This window comes from Acipenser ruthenus, chromosome 5, assembly GCF_902713425.1.
Source record: "Acipenser ruthenus chromosome 5, fAciRut3.2 maternal haplotype, whole genome shotgun sequence".
NCBI lineage: Eukaryota > Metazoa > Chordata > Actinopteri > Acipenseriformes > Acipenseridae > Acipenser > Acipenser ruthenus.
In genome coordinates this window covers 49,481,779-49,507,266 of record NC_081193.1, presented here as the reverse complement: position 1 = coordinate 49,507,266, position 25,488 = coordinate 49,481,779, and positions in this window count along the sequence as shown.

The window sequence follows — 25,488 nt, the reverse complement described above, 5'->3', positions numbered from 1 at the left end:
CACTTTTTACTACAGTTATTTATCACATTAAGTTAACAAAACAAATCAACTGAAACAAAAGATTAACTTTGTTTTAAGGTCAAACTGCTTTTGAAATGCAAAGTTATTAACATTCACTGTCTATCACCAAGTAACTAGCTCGCTGCAACTTCTGCTTTAAGCTCTTTATTTGATTCTGAGAGATTTTTGTTTTGTACCATAAACGGGGGGGGGGGGGGGGGATTTCGTGTTTGATATACGGTACTGTATGAAATTAGTGTTTTTGGTTACTTTCCAAAATGCCTGAGCATTTCTTTAAAAATATGTATAGTAACTCGACAGTACTTGCACACTTAAGTTTTAACTTCTTAAAAATCCCTATGGTCACGGGTACATTCTTCTGGAGTTTTTGTGTGTAGGCATTTTTTTACATTTTGCCACAATTGTTTTAAATCCTCTGTATCTTAACTGTAATACACCTTTAAATCCTGCTAACAAGCCTCCATTCCTGATTGTAATCTCCTTTTAAATCTCGCAAGCAGAGTCTCCAATAGAAATGTAGGAATGTGCTGTCACTCAGTAGTTGGGGCGGGTTTAAAGTATTCAGAACAAATCAAATATAGATACAAGTCAGGAAGGCGGGACATTGCCCAGCAGCACTGGGAAATGTAATTATTTTTTATTTTTGTAGTAGGTTTTATTTTTTAATGGGAAAAGGGTAAAGTCAACGTGAATAGATGAACCATTTCCACAGTTTTTCCAGTGTTTTCTGGTGTTTATTGGCTATCCACCAATTTTATTTTTTTTGTATCGGGTGTTTTATCGGGTTACCGAAAATCAGAAGCCGTAACTACAAAATAATATTCTCCCCTTCTTTGTCATACAGATTTGTGTTTTATTGTGTATGTTTGATATTATAAATAAAATTATATTATTCTAAAACAGTGACCGTCTCTACAAATCAATTAGTTGTCCCCCTTTCTTGAAACTGTTTGTGTTCTGGTGTACTTTTCTCTTTTTATTCTGATTATAGTGTAAACTTGTTTTCGCATTTGCCATGTTCATAAATTAAAGACAACAATCAATAAACTATTTTAATAAAGACAATAATTAATTAAGACAAACTAATACAAAAACACGGATATGGTGTATAAAATATATACATGAACCACTGGCCAGTAATGCAGTTTGCCTCTTGAAATGACTTATATTCTAAATAAATGCATTATATTTAGAAGAAAATAACAAACTGAACACAAAAATCACTGGAAATAAGTTATTTAGTTTGCATAGTTATTTAAATAATGACCAGTATTTGATCATTTTACCAACTTGCCGTTTAACTTCTGCAGACATGTGACTGCACATTGCATGCTCCAAATGACGTTGACGTGCGCAGCCAGCACGATTTGTGCACGGCACACACCAGACTACTGTGCGCCTGCACATGTGCGCAGCTTAGGCCCTGTCCACACTACATAACCGATCTCGAGAACCGTACTCGAAACCGCTCTAATTAATACAGCTCAAAGCGTCCACACTGAAGTACCGTTTCATGTTTAGTCAGGCTTATTACGTCCACACACCATTAGAATAGTTCAGTTACAATTCCCAGCAGCGCAATGAACAGTGGAAATTAATACACTAGTATCCCACCATGCACTGTATTTTATTTTAAAATAATGTGTTATGCCCCATATTAACAGAGGTCCACATTGCTAAAAAGAAATATAACAAGTATTGTGGAAAACGTAAATCCGAACACACACACAGACAAGTAGGGCTTGAAGTTTTCAGGTTTTATTTTTAATCAGGTGAAGTCCCTTTAAACAAATTTAGCTGATTCTGTTTTATAATTAAACTCAGAAAAAGCTGTTAATTACAAAACAATCTTTGTTTTTACCTTCATATCTTGCCTGAGCCTAATTCTGGTCCTCTTAATTTTATTTCAAACAGAGCTGACAAATTACGTAATTTGTTCATACTCGATCCTACTTTTAACTCGCATTTCATTTTTGCAGTCGCCTAATTTAACGATGTGTTTTTGTTATTTTCCCCACTAGTTTAACAGAGATGTCCTGACAGATTTTTTGAAGCATAAAAATGAATACCTAGTGCAGAGTGTACACTGATAGCAAGTCCTTCAGGCGCCTGAGTATTTCGCCAAACATACCACAAAGCATTTTGGGATATTGGAGGATACACAAAAAAATGTAGTTTGGTATTACAGCGTCCACACTTCTGATAAACCGCACTACCTGATGCGATCTAATTAGAACCGGTCTCGAGACTACCTCCTGAGGTGGTCTCGAGTCCAGTTCTCGAGTACGGTATTAAATGCTGCGTAGTGTGGACGCAAACCGTATTTAGCACTTTTAAGCCGGCTTAAATGCAACTAATATGGTTTAAAGGCATAGTGTGGACAGGGCCTTAGAAGGAACCTTGGTGGACATCACTGTAAAGATCCTTATAAATAAGATGTTTTGGATTCATACAGAAATAAAATGACTTTTAAAGTATGCTTGGTTTTCAGTTTTTTTTAAGCTCAGTGTTTATATTTTTTAAGGTTTTAAATACTTTTGTTTTTTATACAACTAACACCCCTACAAATTAAACATTCCCATTCATGTTTTTTTTTATCATTAGACAGATCAGTAAACAGTTATTTTAAACAAAGGACAGCAGCCTTTTAAAGATACAGAATGCTTTTGTAAAGTTATTTCTTCTCCGCTACGAACTGGATCCACCCAACAGAACCAATGCCTCAAACAACCACCACATTTAATTCCCCAATTCACTCAATTGATATTAAACTCCCTAAGTCTTGTATTGGACAAAGCCAACTGTTTCACTGTCTGTCATAAACCTAGCCAAGCAGATTTTCTCTATCCAACTTTCCTATTTTATTGGATATAAATCATGTCTGCATGGAAGTTTTATGCCCAAATATGTTTACTGTCCTTGTTGGTACTCTCTAAATGAATATTTATAAGCCCCAAGGTGCCTAAGAGGATGCAACAGTAAAATATCTTAATGTCTGACTTTATCTTCAGCTTGGACCAATTTCTTCCCTCCTTGACCACTGTCACTCTTTAATTACTCCTGGCCTGGATGTGCATTGTATTATGTGGTCCTAAACTCACAAATCACTTGCTCTGATGTTGTTGTACCTGACAGCCAAAGAATGGCTCTGTGTGATATATCGCAAGCAGGAACCAGTGCAGTCAAACAGGGAGATACACTGGAATGATAGCGGCTGGCTGAAACAAAGTATGGAGTTTTAAGGTGGAGCCAGGCCCTGCTTTTGAGGTAGGCAAAGTAGGAGAACGCCTAGGGCGGCGAATTTAAGAGGGTGGCAAAATGAAAGACAGCTCATATCTGTTTTAGTCTTAAGAGAAACAGCTTTCTTTGTTCTCTATGTTGTCTGTCTTTAATATGTTAACTGTCTAATAAAGGTGTTTAATACTATTGTTGGTAATCAAAACATACGCTTGTGTGTATTTTGTGCAACGTTTCAGTTATTGTATATATGCTGTGCACGTAATGACTTCCGGGTAACTTCCTTATTGTGTGTGTGCGTGTGTGTGTGGAGGGGGGCATCATTTTAATATTTTGCCTAGGGCAGCAAAATACGTAAAGCTGGCTCTGGGTGGAGCTATCTGCAACCACAGGGACATACCCGAGCCTTCAGGCCATATTGAAGTGCTCTTTGATAGCACTTACAGTATAAAAAATGTAGGTGAAAACACAGCAGGTAACCCAGATCAGCACTTTTTCCTCTCACTCAGAAGATTTGACAAGGATTTTAAAGGGGTTTGTAAAGGTATTCTAAGCTTACAAAGAGTCCAGGCCAAAAACAAGAGCACTGTGATTCTCTATAGGTAACAGAAAAGAAACTTTTTTATAAAATGATTTTATCCCAATTTGAATTTGTTTTTTTTAGCTATATGTTGTGTGTTTTTTTTTTTTTAATGTAGCAAGTTTCCATTGTCCTAGTTGTGGCAGAGTGGTTGCAGTGACGTCACAGACCAGGAAGGAGCAACACAAAAACAAAGGCAGCAAAGGTGGGTACGGGAACGAGACGCGTTTGCGCTCGGCTTTTAATAATAAATCAAATAATAAACAAAACACTTTACACAAAACAAAACAAAAGGGCTCGATGACCAAAAATAAATCAACAAACACATACTGTGTGGTACAGCGGTAGCAGTTGCTTCGGGTGTATTCTCTCGCTCTACATACTCCCGTCTCTGGCTCAAAGGAAAATGCCTTGATTAGCCTGGAGCGGGTTCTTTTAAGCTGTGGCTGGAGCCTTAATTAATTATCAATAAAACAATTACCTTGTTGAGGCTCCAGCCACATTCTCACAGGTTTTTAAATTAAAAACAAACAATAAAAACACAACTTTCCCATTGTTATAAATACAAATATAATAATAATACAAAACATACAAATAATAATATAGGGGTGGGGTGTACCCTGTCACATAGTTCATAAAATTATCTTCTCCACCCTTTCCAGCAAAACAAGCAGTTACTTGCACTCTACAGACACAGGCAGGTGTAGACACCCCTTTAAATGCCTTTTTACACAGCTTTGTTTAACCTAGTATGGTATAAAATACCAAATACCAGCAACAGAGCGCTACTCCAGCGCGAGCTGTTATACTGTCTGTGACAGGTGCGAGTGGTGTGGTGAACAAAGTGAAGGTCCCAACCGTGTTACACTCCCAAAAAAGTCCATGTTTGCTTAAAGGAACAAAAAGAACCGCCCCTCTACCAGCAATGGTATCGGGGGGAACACGGCTGGCTTGCAGGCCACAAACAAAAGAATAACAACAACAATTAATCCCCAATCCACAGTTCCGTTTACAAAAGTGTGCTCTTCAATCAGCGGGGTGGTGGTGAGTGCTGGTGTGGTGAGGTGAGGGTAGCGCTTCGTTATCTGGGCTGGCTCAGTGGCTGCAGCCCCTGGCTCCTTAGCTGCTTCCCCTTTGTACCCACAAACTCCTCCCTGCAATCAACCTGTCGCCATGGTGTCTCCAATAGAGGGCTGTCCCACAGCTGATTACAAAGGAGTCCTTCCGGGTATATGCAACTACGCACTCCCCCTAATATGGTCACCTTCCGGTTTCCACCTACCGTCAAGGCAGCCCATCTAGGAGGCAGCATACCACCATCCTTACACAGCGCCCTTTCTGGTCAGGAGGGAGATTTACAACATTGATCCTTTCTCTCTTTATCACACTGTCAAACAGCAACACATCTCCACAATTCTCTAGTGTGTATGTGATAAAGAAACCCCTTCAGAGCCCTCCACATACAGTGAAAATCAGATGTCCAAGAGAAACGCACATTTCCAACATTGAAACTACCATGGCAACATTCTCTCTGCTTTCAATCTTCAGGCAAAACTGCATTTTCCATGAGGGAGTCACCTTAAACATCTATAAATCAGCCACCCAAACAATCTCCCATTCACATACGAAGATGCTTTGTAATACCCCATGATTCTGACTGAAGGGAAGCTACTTCTCAAAAAAAGTTACACAGAAATGTTAGCAATTACAAACAGCCTCCGAACAAACTAATGGCAACATAGTTGTATATAAAAAAAAATGTTAAAATGCGTAATTTTAACATGTTCCAATAGAAATTAACATGTTGCCATAGAAACCTGATGGCAAAAAACAACTGAACTGGCACTCTGTACTGTCTCCCATAATGCAAACATTATCTTAAATTTTGTTTAAGTTATCAAAGTTGTAACTATTTTAAATAAAATGCTTTATGCCGTTCACTCTCTGTCTAATAACTCACTGACATTAACTAAGTACAGTAAGTAGAGTTCCAGAGGCATGGGGCATAACAACTAAAGGCCCTTGCCCCTCCTGATTTTTAGCGACTTTTGGGAACCACCAATTGTTCAGCATTTACTGAACGTTAGCTGAGACAAGGAGCATAGGATATCAACAATTCCTGCAAATATTTTGACCATGTATTGCCTTATAGGTAGTGAGTAGAATTCTAAAATCAATCCTAAATTTAACAGGAAGCCAGTGAAGTGATCTAAGAATCAGAGTGATATGTTGTAGCAGCATTTTGAACTATTTGGAGCCAACGTAGTTTAGAATCAGGGAGACCAGCAAACAGAGCAATACAATGATCCAGCCGAGAAACAACAAGAGCATGTACAGTGTCCATATTAGGACATCGTCATTTCTCATGTCTCAGCGTCAGTTATCAGGAATTTCTTTGTCATGGATCATTCATGCGTCATTTCTCAATCATTTTTTCTGTCATCCCTCATGTGTTTTTTATGTCAGCCATTATTTGTATCAGGTATCATTTGTATTTTGTGTCCGCTGTCACTCAAATTTCGAGTCACGGAAAACCTCTGTCACTCAAATTTTGAGTCATGGAAAACCTCAGTCACTCAAAGCTCGAGTCATGGAAAACCTCTGTCAATGAAATTCTCTGTCAACCATTAGACAGCATTTTTTCTGGGACTTAATGTAACAGCCAATCACGTGTCTAAGTTTGCATATCCTATGATTTCATTGGCTACTGCGAATGTCAATCAACTGAAAACAAAAACTTTTCTACATGAATGTTGTGGGGATTAGTTATTAGCTGTGGGTGACGACTGATCGCCAAAATAAATGATCCATGACAAAGAAATTCCTAATAACTGATGCTGAGACGTGAGAAATGACGATGTCCTAATATGGACACCGTAAGCATGAACCAACATCTCAGCGTCTTTATCAGATAAAATGAGTCTCAGGTTAGCAAAGTTCCTCAAATGATAAAACGAGGCCTTCATAACAGAGCTAATTTGAGTATCCAAACACAGTTCTGAATGCACAGTGATTCCCAAGTTTCTCACAGTATTACATGGAGTCAGAAGATCACCATCAAATGAGACTTCAGTACTAGGTGATTTAGTTAGACTGTTTTTGGAGCCCCTAATACCTCTGTTTTACTAGGATTTATTTTCAAGAAGTTCTCAGTCATCCATAATTGAACTTCGCTCAGGCACTGAGACAACAAAGAAACCGCCATCTCTGGTTTTGTAGAACGAGAACAGTACACCTGAGTGTCGTCCGCATAACAGTGAAATCCCAAAATTGTATTTATTAATACTTGATCCAAGAGGGAGCATATAGACACTGAAAAGCAAGGGACCAAGGATTGAGCCTTGTGGCACTCCATACTTCAAGTCACCTGTCTCAAAGGAGTGCTTACCCATAGAGACAAACTATTCCAAGGCAGTGCCTGTAATTCCAATATAATTTTGTAATCTGTCCAGTAAGATCCTATGATCCACAGTGTCAAAAGCAGCAGACAGATCAAATAAGACTAGGATAAACAATTCTAACGTGTCGACAATACAGAGGAGGTCATTGCAGACCCTCAAAAGGGCATCTCAGAACTGGCCTGAGCGAAAACATGACTGAAACTTTTCCAGTAGCCCATATTTATAAAATTGACCCTGAAGCCAGGCAGTCACAACTTTTTCAATCAACTTTGCTAGAAAGGGAATGTTGGAAATAGGCTGATAATTTACAAGATCCTGTGGGGGGAAGGTAATGTTTTTTAAAAGTGGTTTGATTTCAGCCAGTTTTAGAGTAGAGGGAACCATTCCAGAGGCCAAAGAGGAGTTAACAATATGAGTTAAAGTGGGACCCAGGATAGGAGAACATTCTAGGCCAAGGATCTGATCCACAGGTCATAGGATTTAGTTTAGTTATAACAGCCTTTAGGTCAGCCTCAGTTATCGCTGTATTATAAAAGAAAATACTGCATGCAGTAGTGTGTGATAAATTTGAATTCAATGCATCATGTATTGTCATCCATATGGAAAAACAGTGATAATAATAATAATAATAATAATAATAATAATAATAATAATAATAATTTCCCAATATTTTCTGAGCCCAATAGCTCTAATTCAAATGCAAATATGTAGACACACACATTTTAGTTTTCTGTAATTTTGTTAGACTTTTAAATAGAGGTCTCAGGTTATAAAATAATCTCACAGGGGAAATGTCTTTATCTATCTATTCACAGTGTACCTTCAACTACCTTGTTATGAGTCCCTTTAGGGTTGTTTTTGCTGCAGAATAAATTAATTATATGTTCACAGTTTCAGCCAGATTCCCTTTTCTGAAATTCAAAACAGTGGTGCAATGTGTAATAACATAAAGTGGGATATACATTTTTAAACAGCTATTTTGTTTCACTTACATAGCTTCTGTCCCAATATTGCACTGTTTCTAACATTTTGTGGCACTTAATATTATTCATATATTAATACATTTTTTAATCTTCATTATTTAAATTGAAAATGTTTAAATAGTAAATAAAATACCACACTAGTAGCTATAAAATAGCGATGTCTCCTCACCTATTTGACATTGCTATAACTCATTCATGCATTTGGAGGCATGTGAGTTACAGTGGTCTTGCATCTCTGCTCAAATAACCTGTACTGTTTGTTGAAAGGCTGCCTGACATTGAAAGAGATATAGGGTAATTTAAGCAACCCCCTAATTACTATTGTGACACAGTAATAAAGTGTTGCAGCTGTTGCAATGGTCACAAACCAGTTGCAAACGAGTCGGAAGTCTTTGGTAAAATGTACTAAACAAGAGCTATGCTGTTAGCGACTTTTTAGGGAATGCTTTGCGGCAGCAGTTTCTGTTTGCGGTAATTATGGGCGTTCCTGCATGAATTCGCAAAAAAGGGGTGGAGATAGTGCACATGCTCATTGTGAACATCTGTATAGGAAACGCACCTATTCTATTAATATGCAGGTGGTTTGTAATTGTGCACAATTTACCACTGCCCCCCTGGCTAACTTAACGGGTACATAAGGACCTTTTTATTTTATTACATATTCCCATGTGTTGCTTCAACTGTTTACGTAAGGTGTGTGTATAGTTTTATAATATCCATCCATCCATCCATTATCATTAACCGTTTACTCTTTTACAGGGTCGCGGTGAGCCGGAGCCTAACCCGGCATACACAGGGTGCAAGGCGAGACTAGACCCTGGATGGGACGCCAGTCCATTGCAGGGCACCACACACACACTCACAGAGGGCAATTTAGAGTGACCAATCAACCTAGACAGCATGTTTTGGGACTGTGGGAGGAAACCGGAGAAAACCCACGCGAACACGGGGAGAACAAGCAAACTCCACACAGACAGTACCCTAGGCTGGATTTGAACCTAGGACCCTGGCGCTGTGAGGCAGCAGCGCTAACCACTACACAACCGTGCCATCTGTTTTATAATATATATATATATATATATATATATATATATATATATATATATATATATATATATATAGTCAACACTTTTTTTAACTTTTAAATTGCATTCACTGCCTCAAGATGGCTTCACATATACCCACATGGACCTCTCAGTACTACATTTCCCATCATACTCCTGCTCACATATGTAAATGAGATGGATTTACCAGTGAGCAGGTAACTTTAAAAAAGTGGTCAAAATGTAAAAAAAATAACATAAATCAATACACACACCTGTAAACAGTTTTAGCAACACATGGGAACATGTACCCTATAAATAAAACGGACAGTATACATTTGGCTTATAGGCTACTAATAATAATACAAATTAGTGTTATGATGCTAAATGTGTTGCTGGTCCTTTGAAAATCATATTAACAAGAATTGACTGTCCTCCTTTAAGTATCATAACTTGTCCATGTGGCACCATGACCTATTTTGTTTTAATTGTCTAGGCTGCCAAGTTAATAATAATAATAATAATAATAATAATAATAATAATAATAATAATAATAATAATAATAATAATAATAATAATAAATAAATAAATAAATAAACGCAAAAAAAAGCATTTAGCTTTAATTTAAATTAATCTTTTATTTGCATTGTACACCAATGTGTACAATGCAGCAGCATGTTTTATTTTGTGTTAACATACCGGTAGCCTACAGGCTAAAGTAAAAAGAAAGTGTGCTAGGTTCATTTGATTTTACAACTATACTGTATAGGCATACTGTACAGATTTTTATATGTGTATTCATAATGTAATGTGTAGCCTACCCAACACACATTAGTGTTATTTCAACACAATGATTTATACATTTTAAATACATTGAATGTAGTGGTGCTTAGTGATTTATTTAGTATGTAGCTATACGCTATATATACACACGGTCATGTGATGCTGTTTAACCAATCAGAGGTTGTTATTTTTCCAAGCCGTGTTTTATATATATATATGAAGGATAAACCATCAGCCATCCAGGACACTAAAATCAAGTATGTTTCTCATTGAGCTAGCATTTTGGGGTCAATTGTAATCATTCAATGTGAAGTTACACTGGACAGTGTGTCATTTACATGCAAAACACCTTACATAATTAAATGTTTTTAAAATAACAACACATAAAGCATATTCACATTAAATAATCCCTGTTCCTCCAGGGCAGATCAATATGATGAAGTTTGTGGTGAAGCGTGATGCAGAACCAAGGATGCTTCCTTCTATCTTTAATAACACTCCACATTTTCCATGGTCTGTACTGTACTTCCCTTCGGCCTTAAGACGTCAAAACTTCACCTTGACCTGGGACAGAGGTGACCAGAGAACAACATTTTTTTTGTAAAAAAAATTAAAACAGGCATAGCCTTTCCATGCCTTTGTTGTTTGTTCATTATAGCTGACGAGGGTTGTTTGGGTGTGCAGAGTCTTTAAGGCATTCTTTCAAAAGAGATTTGATGAGAATTGCCCTGGTTAGCTAAGTAAAAGCTGACAGGCATGTTTAGGGGCTATGAACAAAACAGTACACCAGTTATACAGTCAAACACAAAAGCCCCTGGCAATAAAGAAAAAATGCACCTAATTAGAAAGCTTCAGCTTTATGAGGTTTCAGTCTTACATATGTGATGAATACTAATACAAGTGGAAAATGATCTACCATGTTGCCACTGAGATGTATTGTCAAAGGTGGTTGTGGTTTGTCAGTATGGCTTTATTAAAGAAGTATGGGTGAAATGCACTACTGTGTTCTTTTTATTGCCACAGGCATTATTAAATGCTATTTCCTTCACATTGCCATTCTCCCTTCTATAATTACGGATGACTTAACTAAAATACATATCTCTGAATTCAAAAAGTGTAACTGTCTAATTTCGGTTGTTTGTGGTATTTTTCCCTGCCACTTAATTAAATAAGTATTGTTATTGTTCAAGTAAATTTGAAGCAACATTGGACACTCCCCCTGGCTCATGCAGTATTCACAGATAGTTTAAACAATACACGTCACAATTACAGCATTATTTTCAAAACAGCAAAATAACAATTACTATATTATTATTATTATTATTATTATTATTATTTATTTCTTAGCAGACACCCTTATCCAGGGTGACTTACAATCGTAAGCAAATACATTTCAAGTGTTACAATACAAGTAATACAATAAGAGCAAGAAATACAATAACTTTTGTTCAAGTGTGACAAACCACAATTCAATAATACAGCAGATAATAGTGATGGTTACATCAGGATATGATTAAATAGTGATAGTTACATCAGGATATGATTAAATACAAAGTACTACAGGTTAAACACTTGGCAGATTACAGTATTCTGAAGTACATGATTAAATGCAGTAAAATAGGGGGCAGATAAGAGCAAAATAAAGCACATTTAAATGAAGGGTGATAGTGTCCCAGGATACAAACAGAGGAGTTCTACAGGTGCTGTTTGAAGAGGTGAGTCTTAAGGAGGCGCCGGAATGTGGTCAGGGACTGGGCAGTCCTGACATCTGTAGGAAGGTCATTCCACCACTGCGGAACAAGGGTGGAGAAGGAGCGGGCTCTGGAGGCAGCGGAGCGTAGCGGAGGTAGAGCCAGTCTTCTAGTGCAGGCGGAGTGGAGAGGTCGAGTGGGGGTGTAGGGAGAGATGAGGGTCTGGAGGTAGCTGGGTAGTCTGGTCAAGGCATCTGTAGGCCAGTACAAGAGTCTTGAACTGGATGTGAGCGGTGATCGGGAGCCAGTGGAGCGAGCGGAGTAGTGGAGTAGCATGGGCGAAGCGAGGCAGAGAGAACACCAGGCGGGCAGCAGAGTTCTGGATGAGCTGGAGCGGACGGATGGCGGACGCAGGGAGGCCAGCCAGGAGGGAGTTGCAGTAGTCTAGGCGGGAGAGTACCAGGGCCTGGACCAGGAGCTGGGTAGCATAGTTGGTGAGGAATATATACTATAGGTCATTGTGACAGGGAGACCCTGTCGTTGGTTCTTGGGTGCATGTGTGGAAGCAGCTGGGACGCACAACAGGAGACACGTTGCTAAGGAAATAATTCAGCAGGGAGGCTCGCCTGGTGCTGAGCTGATCGGGGGTCCTGATTGGCTGGGGGGCGTGCCCAGGGAGGCTGTATTACATCTCGAGGCTACTGCATGGCCATAGCTATACAGACGGGCACTGAGGTTAGTTTAGGGGAGGTTATTTCCAATCTATAATCCAAGCCTCCACTAACAACCCACGTAAACTATTCTCTACCTTCTCCTCTTTCCTAAACCCTCCCCCCTCCTCCTCCCTCCTCTGTCTCCTCTGATGACTTTGCCTCTTTCTTCTCTTCTAAAATCTCAGATATCGGCAAACTCTTTAACACCTCTCCCTCCCCCCACCCCCTCCCGCTCCAACCCCTACACCCACTGCGTCCCCTACTAACTCACCGTCCTTCTCCACCTTCTCTCCCCTCTCAGACTCTGACCTCTCCTCCCTGCTCCAGGGCCACAAACCCACCACGTGCCATGGACCCCCTCCCCACTCACCTCTTTCAAGCTGCTGCTCCTGCTCTACTTCCCTTCATCTCCTCCCTTCTCAACACCTCTCTCCTTTCTGGTCTCTTTCCCTCTGCCTTCAGACAAGCCTCTATCACACCCCTTCTCAAAAAACATACCCTCGACCCCACCTCCCTCCAGAGCTACCGTCCTGTCTCCCTCCTACCCTTCCTCTCCAAAACCCTTGAGCGGACTGTACACCACCAGCTCTCTGCTTTCCTGTCCAACCACTCTCTGCTCGACCCTCTCCAATTTGGCTTCCGCTCTGCTCACCACTGAAACCACCCTCCTGTCTGTCACTAACTCACTAAACTCTGCCCGAGCTGCCTCTCTCTCCTCTGTCCTAATTCTCCTCAACCTCCCTGCTGCCTTTGACACTGTCGATCACTCTATTCTACTATCCTCTCTCGCTGACCTTGGAATCTCTGGCACTGCTCTGGCCTGGTTCTCCTCCTACCTCTCCAACTACACTTACCAGGTAACCTGGCGTGGAGCAACCTCCACATCTCGCCCTCTCTCAACAGGAGTCCCCCAAGGGTCAGTGTTGGGTCCTCTCCTATTCTAACTCTACACCCGCTCCCTGGGCCCCCTCATCACATCCTATGGTTTCTCATACCATTTCTATGCTGATGATGCTCAGATTTTCCTCTCCTTGCCCCCCTCTGACTCCACCATCCCCTCCTGTATCTCTACCTGTCTGTCTGCTATCTCCTCCTGGATGCACTCGCATCACCTCAAACTCAACCTCTCTAAATCTGACCTCCTTTTCTTTTCCTCCTCCTCCTCCCCCTCCACTGATCTCTCTATCTCCGTTCCTTTGGAATCTACCACACTCTCTTCCTCCTCCTCAGCTAAGAATCTCGGAGTCACCCTGGACCCCTGCCTCTCTTATTCCCAGCACATCTCCACTCTGGCACGTACTTGCCGATTCTTCTTGAGCAACATCCGAAGAATCTGACCCTTCCTCACCAACTACGCCACCCAGCTCCTTGTCCAGGCCCTGGTACTCTCCCGCCTAGACTACTGCAACTCCCTCCTGGCTGGCCTCCCTGTGTCCGCCACCCGTCCGCTCCAGCTCATCCAGAACTCCGCTGCTCACCTGGTGTTCTCTCTGCCTCGCTTCTCGCATGCAACTCCACTGCTCCACTCACTCCACTGGCACCCAATCACCGCTCACATCCATTTCAAGGCTCTTGTACTCGCCTACAGATGCCTTGACCAGACTGCACCCAGCTATCTCCAGACCCTCATCTCTCCTTACACCCCCACTCGACCTCTCCGCTCCACCTGCACTAGAAGACTGGCTCTACCTCCGCTATGCTCCCCTGCCTCCAGAGCCCGCTCCTTCTCCACCCTCGCTCCGCAGTGGTGGAATGACCTTCCTACAGATGTCAGGACTGCCCAGTCCCTGACCACCTTCCGGCACCTCCTCAAGACTCACATCTTCAGACAGCACCTGTAGAACTCCTCTTTTCCCTCTGGACACTTTTTCACTCTTCCTTAATGCACTTTACTTGCACTTATCTGTTCCCTATTTTACTGCATTTAATCCTGTACTTTACAGAGTACTGTACTGTAATCTGCCACAAGTGTTATTCAATCTGTAATATTTTTCATTTAATCGTATCATGATGTAACTATCACTGACAATGTTATCTGCTCTGATATTGATTCGTATTTTGTAATATACTTGTACTTATTAGAACTGAAGTAATTGTAATTTATCTTGCTCTTAATTGTATTAATACTTGTACTGTGATTCTTGAAATGTATTTTTTGTTTACGACTGTAAGTCGCCCTGGATAAGGGTGTCTGCTAAGAAATAATAATAATAATAATAATAATAATAATAATAATAATAATAATATGTAGCAAACTTTTATTTTCAGCTTTGTTTTGTTTTGTTTTCTTCATTAAATGAGACACTAGGGCTACCATTGCTGGTACCCTAGTGTCAGCACTTGTGTTAATTAAATCTGCGTGCCTGTGCGTCGTGTCAACACCCAATGCTCTGTGTCTGCCTCATTATTATGCAGTGACAACCCACCCACAAAACCTTATTTAAGCTTGCGTAATTATGTATGGTGTGGTGTTTGAAGCTGATGTTCAGAAAATCATAGGACTGATCATAATTTTCCCAAGAATGACAACATTTTATTATTCACAGTTGTTCATTATGCATTTGTCAACACTAAAATACCGTTCACAATAGGGTGAACAATGACAAAATAGCTACTAACAATTTCTTGTTAAAAAAAAGACAAGGATAACGGTGTGGAAAAAGTATATGGAATAAAGGTAATCAGTCAAGTTGAGTACTTCATACATGAATTATGTATAAAAATGTGTACATAGAGCCTTAAACACAGAAAATGCATACAACACTACCATTTCTTTGCATGTTTTTTATCCATATCTTGAAGGCATTTTCAGAAATGATTTGGAGATTATTGTCCTGGTAACCCTAAGTGGAAGATGACAGGGATGACTACATGCTCTAAATCCAACAACCTAACCATATTCACTCTGATACCTCATTTAACACTCATCATATATTGCCCGATGGTAGTTTCCTTTAATGGCAGTTCAATACAATGATACTTGTCCCTTACCTATTACTAAACAGTTATCAGCTTGGTTTCTCTTTCCCATTTGTGACACAGTGTTGTGAGCCAGGTTGATACAAAATTAATATTAATTTACCTATCCAGTTTGAGCATAATTCTACTAAGAATACATCTTTCCATTTACGCAATAAGGCACGAGAGGGATGGGTTGTGCTGGATATTGTCACTCCTTTGTGCGTTGTTGGCACGAGACACAACCAAGAAGTGACAATATCCAGCACAACCCATGCCCTTAAGTGCCTTATTGCTTTTAAAAACAGATTTATAAACATTTTGTAAAAAAGAAGAGAAATCGATATAGTTTCTAAAGATTTATTAACATTTCGAGGTATAACCTTCCACAACAGAAAATAGTCCCTATGAACTAAAAATAATATTCAAGTAAAACATTTTTTAATAAAGACTTTAAATAACTATAAAAACCTTGATAAATGTGTTTCAGATCATTTTTCTGACTTTAAATAACTATCCAAAAAAACTTGCTCAGTTGTATATCTGTGAGGTGCCTTCCTGCACATTGTACATTGTTGCTAGGTAATTCACTCCCATTGGCTCTAGCGTATATCAAACAGTACAAGAGTTTTAGATGCTTTGTTGGGATGAAGATTAATTATTAAGTAATTAATTTAAAGTCCTTTTTTCAGAAAGCCAGTCATTTAAGCATTTAACAGCCCAATTTGTTTGTTTTGTGGTATTAATTTCATTTCAAGTTTTTTTTCTAGCTCGGTACAGTAGAAGAGAGACAGTTAAGAAAGGCAAGAGTCAGATGATTAAGACATTGCGTAAAAATTAATGAAGAGTCAGTTTCACAAAATGACGGCTGATACAAACTAAAACGAGGAAAATAAAACTGAATATCTGACAACTGGATCCGACCGAAGTTACAGAAAATGACTGGTATGTAATACTAATAAACTACCAAAACAGCGTCCTGTTTAAAATAGCAAACTGATTTGTGGTCCAAATTAATATAAACTGGAAGATATGACAAGACACCCTGATGTCTTCCATGACAGCAGGTATTTTGACAGGTGTTTTCTTTGATGTTGGTGGAGTAGTAATATGTGGTTTGTACGGGTGCAGTGATTTGCCTTTGTTCCTAAGTTGTTCCTAATCGTGACATTGTGCTGGATATTGTAAAGCCTTGGAACCCTGATGGACCAATCAGCATGCAGCATTCTAACAATCCATTTTATAATGTTTATTTTAGACCTAATCGTGGGACTTTCCCATCTTGTCTCATCAAATTAAAACACACTTCCACACAAGTTAAAAATTGGTCCTATCATTGGGGCTTTTTAATTAGCCACTGTTTTAATCATTCACTAGTCAAGGCTTTAATGTTTTTAGACCTCTCATTAGACTTGCAAGCCTAATCATTTTAATTTGCTCTATGATTTGAGTGTTCCCCCTGACATGGAGTCAGGAGAGAGAACTGGTGTAAGAATGGAATGTCAGAAGACAGTTAGCTTTCAGTATTAAGCCACATGTGCATACATTACCAGCAGCAGTAACCAGGTAATTATAAAAAATATTCTAAGTGGAATAATTAGAAAAGATAAACATAAATGCTGGTTGGCGGAATTTATAATCACAATATAATCTTTCCACTTTTAGTGGCAGTATATTTTACAAATCACAGCCAATCAGTGGTAGAAAGGGCATTGCTGTTCAAGATCAATCAATCAGTCAATCTTTATTTTATATAGTGCCTTTCATAGTGGACCACCATCACAAAGAGCTTTACAAGATGCAGTAACAAGAAAATCCATAATACTTTATATACAGTGAAAAATGCATAATGAGCATAAACAGTAAAAACAACACAGCAGCTAATAGCAGATATCAATCAGGCTTAAAGAGCATGGAAAGCAAGAGAGAACAAGTGGGTCCTGAGAGTTGATTTAAAGCTAATGATGGTGGGAGCATCACGCACCAAATCTGAGAGAGAGTTCCAAAGAGTCGGAGCCATGAAGCTAAACGAGCATTCTCCAATTGTCGGAGGACCTCAGCTTGAGGGCAGGGATATAGCGGGTCAACAGGTTGAGGAGGTCTCGGGACCTGTGTGATGAAGGGCATTGTAGGTGAGCAGGAGAGTTCTGAAATTAATCCTGAACTTTCCAGGTAGCCAGTGCAGCTGGGCAAGACGGGGGGGGGGTGATGTGTTCATGCTTTTTATATCTGGTAAGGATCCTGGCAGCGACATTCTGGACTAGCTGCAGTCGGTTTATGATGCGTGCCGGGAGACCACCATAGAGAGAGTTGCAGTAGTCGAGTCAAGAAGAGACAAATGCATGACAGAGTATCTCTGCATCCAGGAGGGAAAGGTAGGGATGGACATTGGAGATGTTTAGAAGATGGGAGAAGGAAGATTTGACCACGGAGGAGATGTGGGCAGCAAAGGAGAGGTTGCTGTCAAGAAGTACACCAAGGCTTCGTACAGTGGGGGAAGGCAGCAGCAGACAGTTTCCAAGGTTCAGGGCAGCTATATTGAGATTCTTAAGTTGAGTTTTAGATCCTACTAGAAGGAGTTCAGATTTGCTAGTGTTGAGCTGAAGAAAATTGGCAGACATCCGGACCATGGCGGAGGGACTTCCAGGGGCAAGTTTTGAGTAGAGCTGGGTGTCATTAGCATAGGAATAAAACATGTGTTGGCGGATGAGGTGACCCAAGGGAAGAATGTAGATGTTGAAGAGAAGAGACCCAAGAACAGAACCTTGAGGGACATCACAGGTGACTGGGTTTGCGACACCACTGCATCCAGCATAGAAAACAGACTTCATGCGTCCAGATAGGTAAGAGGACATCCAAGAGAGACAGGTTCCAGAGATCCCAGCATACTTCTGAAGGTGGTCAAGAAGAATGCCATGATCTATGGTGTCAAACGCGGCTGTTAGATCAAGGAGGACAAGCACAGAGGGAGCAGCAGCATTAGCATTCAGCAGGAGATCATTTACAATCCGGAGCAGAGCAGTTTCAGTACTGTGATGCGACCGGAAGCCAGACTGTAGAGATTCAAGCAGATTGTTATCCATGAGATGTTCATCAGCTGACTGGCTACAGCCCTTTCGAGTGTTTTGGAGAGAAGAGAGAGATGATACCACAGACCTAATTAACTCTAATTGTTGTATGCAGATACTTAATTATGGAAAACACATAAACAGTATGGATATTGTATTTTATTATTCTTATTGTTTTTAATTTAGTGTGCCAGAAGCATTCACTGTTGCGCAATGACGAGAAACAATCCTTGCCAGTTTTGCCTCTCTAACTCTCGGGAGCATCACAGCCAATACCACACTCACCTTCGGAATCCCCAGCGAAGACCGGCAATTTCGCGCAGACAGGATGTGAATCTGCGCTCCCATGACTGTGTGACTCAGCCTGCACACCACACTGCTGTGCTTTTACCAGGTGAGCTACTCTGGGACCTTAAAAGTATGGATATTTAAACTTGTTACTAGTGCCACTATACGTGTATTATGTGCAACCTGCTCCCGCTTTATATACATGAGATTATACACTTTGGAACAGAATGCTGTGTGCAGTATATTCACACTGTGTCCTTTGCAGTTAAATGTGTGGTCCTGTGGGTGTCAAGAGGTCAAGTCTGATTTGCAGATAAATTCAATCCAGTTGTTCCCATTAAAAAATAGCAGACTGATCCCTTACCAGTATTGCATACAGTAATGTGCACCCAAGGTAAGGGTTAATTAAAACATGCATGCTTAAATGGCTGTTTAATTTAAATATATTGCACAAAAAGAATTGATAAAAGGTTAATGAGCCAATAACAGTGTTTCCTAAAAATGACAATGTAATATGTGTCCTGTAATTGAAAGTGTATTATTATTATTATTATTATTATTATTATTATTATTATTATTATTACATGGTGAATGATAATTTCCCTATAAACTTGTGTTTTACAGTATTATTATACATGGTGGTGGTGCCAGACTTGTGTATAATAAGGTGGATGATAAAACTGCTAACATCAGTTTTTAAAAACTCTTCCACCAGTACATGAACACAATAGAATGCAGCCAATACCAACATAAACAACAATGGCCTGTAGATTTAAATTTGTATCCACAGAGGACAGGGAGAAATTTGTGGAAGAGCAGAATAACACAAGTACTCTTGGAAAAACAATAAGCAACATCATTTTAGTAAGAACCTGTCACATGCCCTCCGTAGGATGTTAGGCAGTCTAGACTGATGGCCCTCAGAAAGCAGGCTCTTGAATGACAAGGAAATCATCCAACTCCATCCTCCAAAACAACCAAAATAATTTTATGCTCCGATTCTGAGTAATACTACATGTAGTTTTCCCACGCTTCCCCGGCCAATTTTTTTATGTCACCCTGAATTATAACAAATAATATAACAAATAATATACACCAAAACTGTACATATAAGGCTATAATTCTATCTCAGGATTCTGGTGACACTGCTAGTGCTCTCATGATTTATGTCACCAGAAACCCTTGATAGAATTACAGCCTTGTTATGCACAGTTGGGTGTACATTATTCCTTATATTATCACCATATAATAATCATTCCATTTTTGGTTATATTTACAATTTTTTGATGGCTATATTTTATTCAAGACTATAACTCTAACTATTATTATTATTATTATTTATTTATTTCTTAGCAGACGCCCTTATCCAGAGTGACTTACAATTGTTACAAGATATCACATTATTTTTACATACAATTACATTTTTTTTTGTTTTTCTTTTTTTACACATTATTTTTACATACAATTACCCATTTATACAGTTGGGTTTTTACTGGAGCAATCTAGGTAAAGTACCTTGCTCAAGGGTACAGCAGCAGTGTCCCCCAGCAGGGATTGAACCCACAACCCTCCGGTCAAGAGTCCAGAGCCCTAACCACTACTCCACACTGCTGAATGATAGCTTTAATATATGCTGCTTTTTTAAAAGTCAACCTTTTGCATTAGGAGTGTAACATGCATGTTGCTCATGAAATACTGTGAGCTATCAGTCTCTTGTTTCCTGAAAGACAATGTTGATCAGTAGTTAAGAAGAAAAATGTGTAATTTCTATCAAAACTTCAGCTCTAACCGACAAATTATAAACTTATGGCTCCCAGGCTCCTGTTTGAAATGATACCATCCTTTTGTTGTGTTGATGTCGTTTAGGTGCATGATTGTACCTGCGAGGCATTGTTCTCCCGCACAGTCTGTAAATGTAGTCGTCATCACCTAAAGTCAGAGATGACAGGGATGAGTGCAGGCAGGAAACAGCACGACACTCGCATTGCCTTGCATGACTGACCAGCAACCATCGAGAGCAATTAAACACGGGGAGCTGTGGATGTCTTTAGACAGGTTTAAGTTTCCTGGCATCCCCTGATTAGATGTTTGCATTACTTCCCCTTGGCCAATGTGTGCTGCTCTTGTTTGCTCTTTTTTGGGATATTTCTTTCCCGTTGTCAAATGTTGATAGCAAACTTTTCACTCAATGCATTTTTTTTAAAATGAGGACCCTACAAAGATAGATATTAACAGGGTGGGTGGGGGTATACAATGCAAGCTCAACACAACTTTATCAAACTTTTCCAGTCTGATAAATGCAAAGGCAATTTTCAGAGATCAACTGCACTGAATAATAATTGGACTGCTCCTTCCTTGCTTGTTTTATACCATTATGTTTAATTCCACTTGGAAAAATTGGCTTTGTATTTGCACTTGCTTCTAAAAAGAACCCAAAGTTGGTGAGTAACAAATTGTGTTTGCCACACATAGAATACAACAATGGCCAAACAGACCAGTTAGAATAAAACAAAGTGTACAGCAAAAGTAGGCAGCACGCTGTAATTGTAGCCCTACTATTCCTGAAAAAATCCATTTGACCCTGTCCTATTTTATTATGACAAGGGTTTACAACACATTTCTGAGTGCAGTGCTATTTTATGATAATTAAGGAGAGGCTATGCTAATATCTTCATAATATGAATTAAACATGCATTAAAGCATTAAAAAAAAACTGTTGTTTACAACAACTTTGTAAAATTTTAGAATATTATTACAGAAACATTCTAATGTTACTTACCTTACCATGGCAACCTGGGTTTACAATGTTTTATCAGTGACAGTCTGGAGGTGTGTATATCTCAACTATATATTGTAAATTTAATTTAGATTTATTAAAACAAGCACACTATAAACAGATTAAACAGATGAACCTGTTTTTAAATTATTGATTGAGGTCAGTTGTGAAATTCCTGAGTGTACTTTTGACAATCATAGGGATGATGTAGCTCTGTGCCCTTTTCCTGGTTGGCATACATTTATTTTTAATTTTAATTAAAAATAATGTATACAGTTTGATTGGATTTTGTGTTATTTGTTATGAAGTTGTGCATATGCATATTAACTTACAGGTATAATTTTTATGTGTTACTGAAAACAATAAATAAATAAATAAATAAATAAAACATATTTGAAGAAATTCATGTTTTATACATGCTGTATACAGTGTTTTCAAAGATGGCTTTTAATAATTGACCATTTTTGTCTGCTTTATACATAGAATATATATGCCATTTAAACTTCATAACATAACTGTGGACTTCATGTTTTTTGGTTTATGTTTATTGTTAATTTATAAGCATTAGCATTCTCCTTCCAATAATCCTATACAATGTTGGCATTCACACAGTGTAATTCTTTGTATTAGACTACAACTCATTTAAAATCTGTTTTACTTCTTGCCTCAGTCATCAGCATCGGGTCAGTGTGTGCTGTTTGTTTTTAAACATTTTAATTTAAAATGCATGTATAAATGATAAATACTTGAACACCAATAGACAGCATTGGTATATTAAATGGAAAAAATTAAACACCTCTACAAACCCATCCAGTTTGGTTAGACTAAAACAACATCACCCAACTGTTTCATGATCAGCTCTGGAACCTGCTAATGTATGATTAAAACAAGGCTGCTTCTAAAAGTATTTTTCTCAGACTTGCATTAGATCCATAATCTTAAAACATTTTTTTGTATTCTAATCTTACTAATGGGCATCGATCTGTAGAGTAAATTACTGTGGTGTATTAAGAATTATTGTTTTATAGGGTCTGTATCTAAACCCAACTCCTTCCTGGTACCTCTACCCATAATCCTATTGAACAAAGCCTCAGCATGACACGTCATTGTTATTCCAAGTGAACCCTTCCTGCTGCCCAGGCTTATTGGCTAGTATAAAGAGCTTGGGGAGCTGTATCCTGCTTTAAAGGCCCTTGATCCTTTTACCACTGTCCTCTTACCACCCGGTTGATCAACACTTTCAATTACTTCACACTTATCTTATCAGTGGCATAAAGAAAGATCGGATCTGACAAGACACAGGGAAATGGTGATCCCTAAGACTTGGTTGAGACAGGAATGTCTTAGCTGTTTCATCATCATTGCTGCTTTCTCATGTCTCATTTCCTCTCTCGCCCACAATGCAACCACCTCTGAAGCATGCCAGAACGAGATAGAGCTTTGGCTTCAAGGGTGTTACAAGGGTGTTGCAATGCATGTATCATTCATTTTTTTTTTTTTATGAAGGGCCACTTTGTCAAAAGTATTAATTAGATGTCGTGATTTGGGAGCTGTTTGTTTTGGCTTGTGTCAAAACTTATCGGGCCCAGCAGATTTCTGCACTGCCAGTTTATAGGTATTCCTAGGGTTTGCAATAAACACCAGTTGTGCAACAATTTGTTTGACTGATTATAGCTTTCTATCAATCTGTGTCATAATGAAGATCAACATTAAATACATTTCAGCATGTAATACATTTCACCAGCAAGCATAGGTTAGTAGCAGAATAAAACTGTACATATTTGAAACCCTAAAGAACCATCAAAGATCAACAATGACTTTGGTCAATGGTTGTTTTCATCCACAAGGATACCACAGAACTGGCCTTATCAGAAAATAATACAACTTGGTAATTTGGGTAAGGTTTTATCATAGATCCCTGTGAAAAAAACAATATATGCTACTTATATTGTACTTGCATATATTAAATATATGTAGCCTTGTATCAAGAACATTCAAGGTTTGTTTTATATGATATCTACGTTATAATGCATATCATGATATATCAAATTATGCTAAATTTTATAGCATACGCTACGCTGAAATATTTTAGACAATTAAATATTGCCAGCCATACAAAAAATATTTTATTCTGACTTTCATCACGTATTGTGTTTTCACAAAGGTACCGCACATCATGTTTCTATTTGACTGAAGTCATGCCAGTATTACCTGCTGTATTTGTACATTTCTGCAATCTGAAGCTTCATAGTACTATAGTGGAAACATGAAAAGATATATTTACACAGAGTACAAAATAAGTACTCTTCATCTCATTAGATTACCACAAATGTATGTATACATTTAGTTTCGACCTATCGTAATTGTGCCTATGCTACCTGGCAACATCAAATATGATAAAAAAGGAACATTTCCTTCACAGCCCCATGATGACAGCACATCTATTAAAGATGAATATTCTTAACCAATCAACTTAATCAAAGAAAGTAACAAAATGACAGCTTGGTGATGGCTGGGTTTAACATCTGTAGAATGTTAATGATTGGTAAAAGAAAGTCCACCAAAATTGTATTTATATATATATACATCACAGGAATATCAGTTTTATGGCAAAGTACTTGGACTACTAGTTATGACTTAATTCAAACTGTAACATAAACACTATATCCTTCTTGTTCAACCCTACTCAAGCCAGAAAAGTGGATAATGCAGTATTCTAAACTTCTAGAATCACTTTTGAAGTATTTAGCCCACCTTTATTTTTAATGTACAATCCCCAAACAGATAGCAGATTACCACTTTTGTTGAGTAGGGTCAACACATACATTTGGCTGTCAGCCTGACACATTGTGGGAAGGTAACGTAATTATTTCCCTCTGAATAGGATTTAACGTTATATGAGAGGTGGCCTGCAAAGTTGGTGGGTGCAATATTTGTTCCAAATCCATTTGGCTGCTGTGATTGGCTTATGGTTTTGTTAAAGTTTCTTCATGGTTATATGGTATCCACATTTGTATTATTTAGACTTAATTGTAAGGGTGTAACCATGTAAACATAATGTTTTTCTACTTTGTAAAATTTTAATTGAAACATTTAGTTTATTCTCAAAATAATTTTCCACCTGATAAGTAGCTCCTAAGTTTGTGCACATTTTGTTGGTCAGACAAAGTTTTCAGTAACAACAGTAAACTTTTTAAAACTGGTTTCTACAGATGATATTCTCTGGTAATGTTGTTTTCCTGGTAACTCTATGTAGTAACACCACAAGTAGTCATTTTAATATGTAATGCTTCCTCCAGAGAAAATGATGTACCACCAAATAACTTTTGTGTAATGGTAAAAATCCATCAAATCTAACAAGTAACCATTGTGTTCTGCTTTGTGGCATCGTTGTGCCAAGTTGTCATTGAAACTGCTTTCTACTGGTAATGTCAACATACATTGGTTGAAAAGGTATGAAGTAAAGTGTTAAAATGATACCGTGACTTTCAGCTCCTCTGAGGGTACTATCACTGTGAGTATTGCTCTTTTTTCCCTCAAGCCTCTGTGCGCAAACATGATCACTCTGTCATTTCTGAAAGTCTGCTGGGAGTCAGGGCTGTACATAACAGTATTGGTGTCTGAAAGATGATTGTGTCAGAAGTTAACAGGATTTTGCCCTACTATGGAAACCCAAGATAGAAATCGGAAAATGTTTATGTGATATCACAGCCAGAGTGACAACTGTCAATAGCACTTGGATGGAGGTGAGACCGGTATGGATTTTTTAAAGGCTCTCAACCAATACTGCCTGTCATCAGATAGTGGCCAGCTTGAAATCATCCTACGCATGTAGAAAATGTTATCTGCAGGCAATACTATATTAATATAGGTAGCTGTCAAGAGGTATATTCAGGGGTGAATGTCTACAGAAGAGAACCTTATAACTGTGAAATAAGAAAACTAG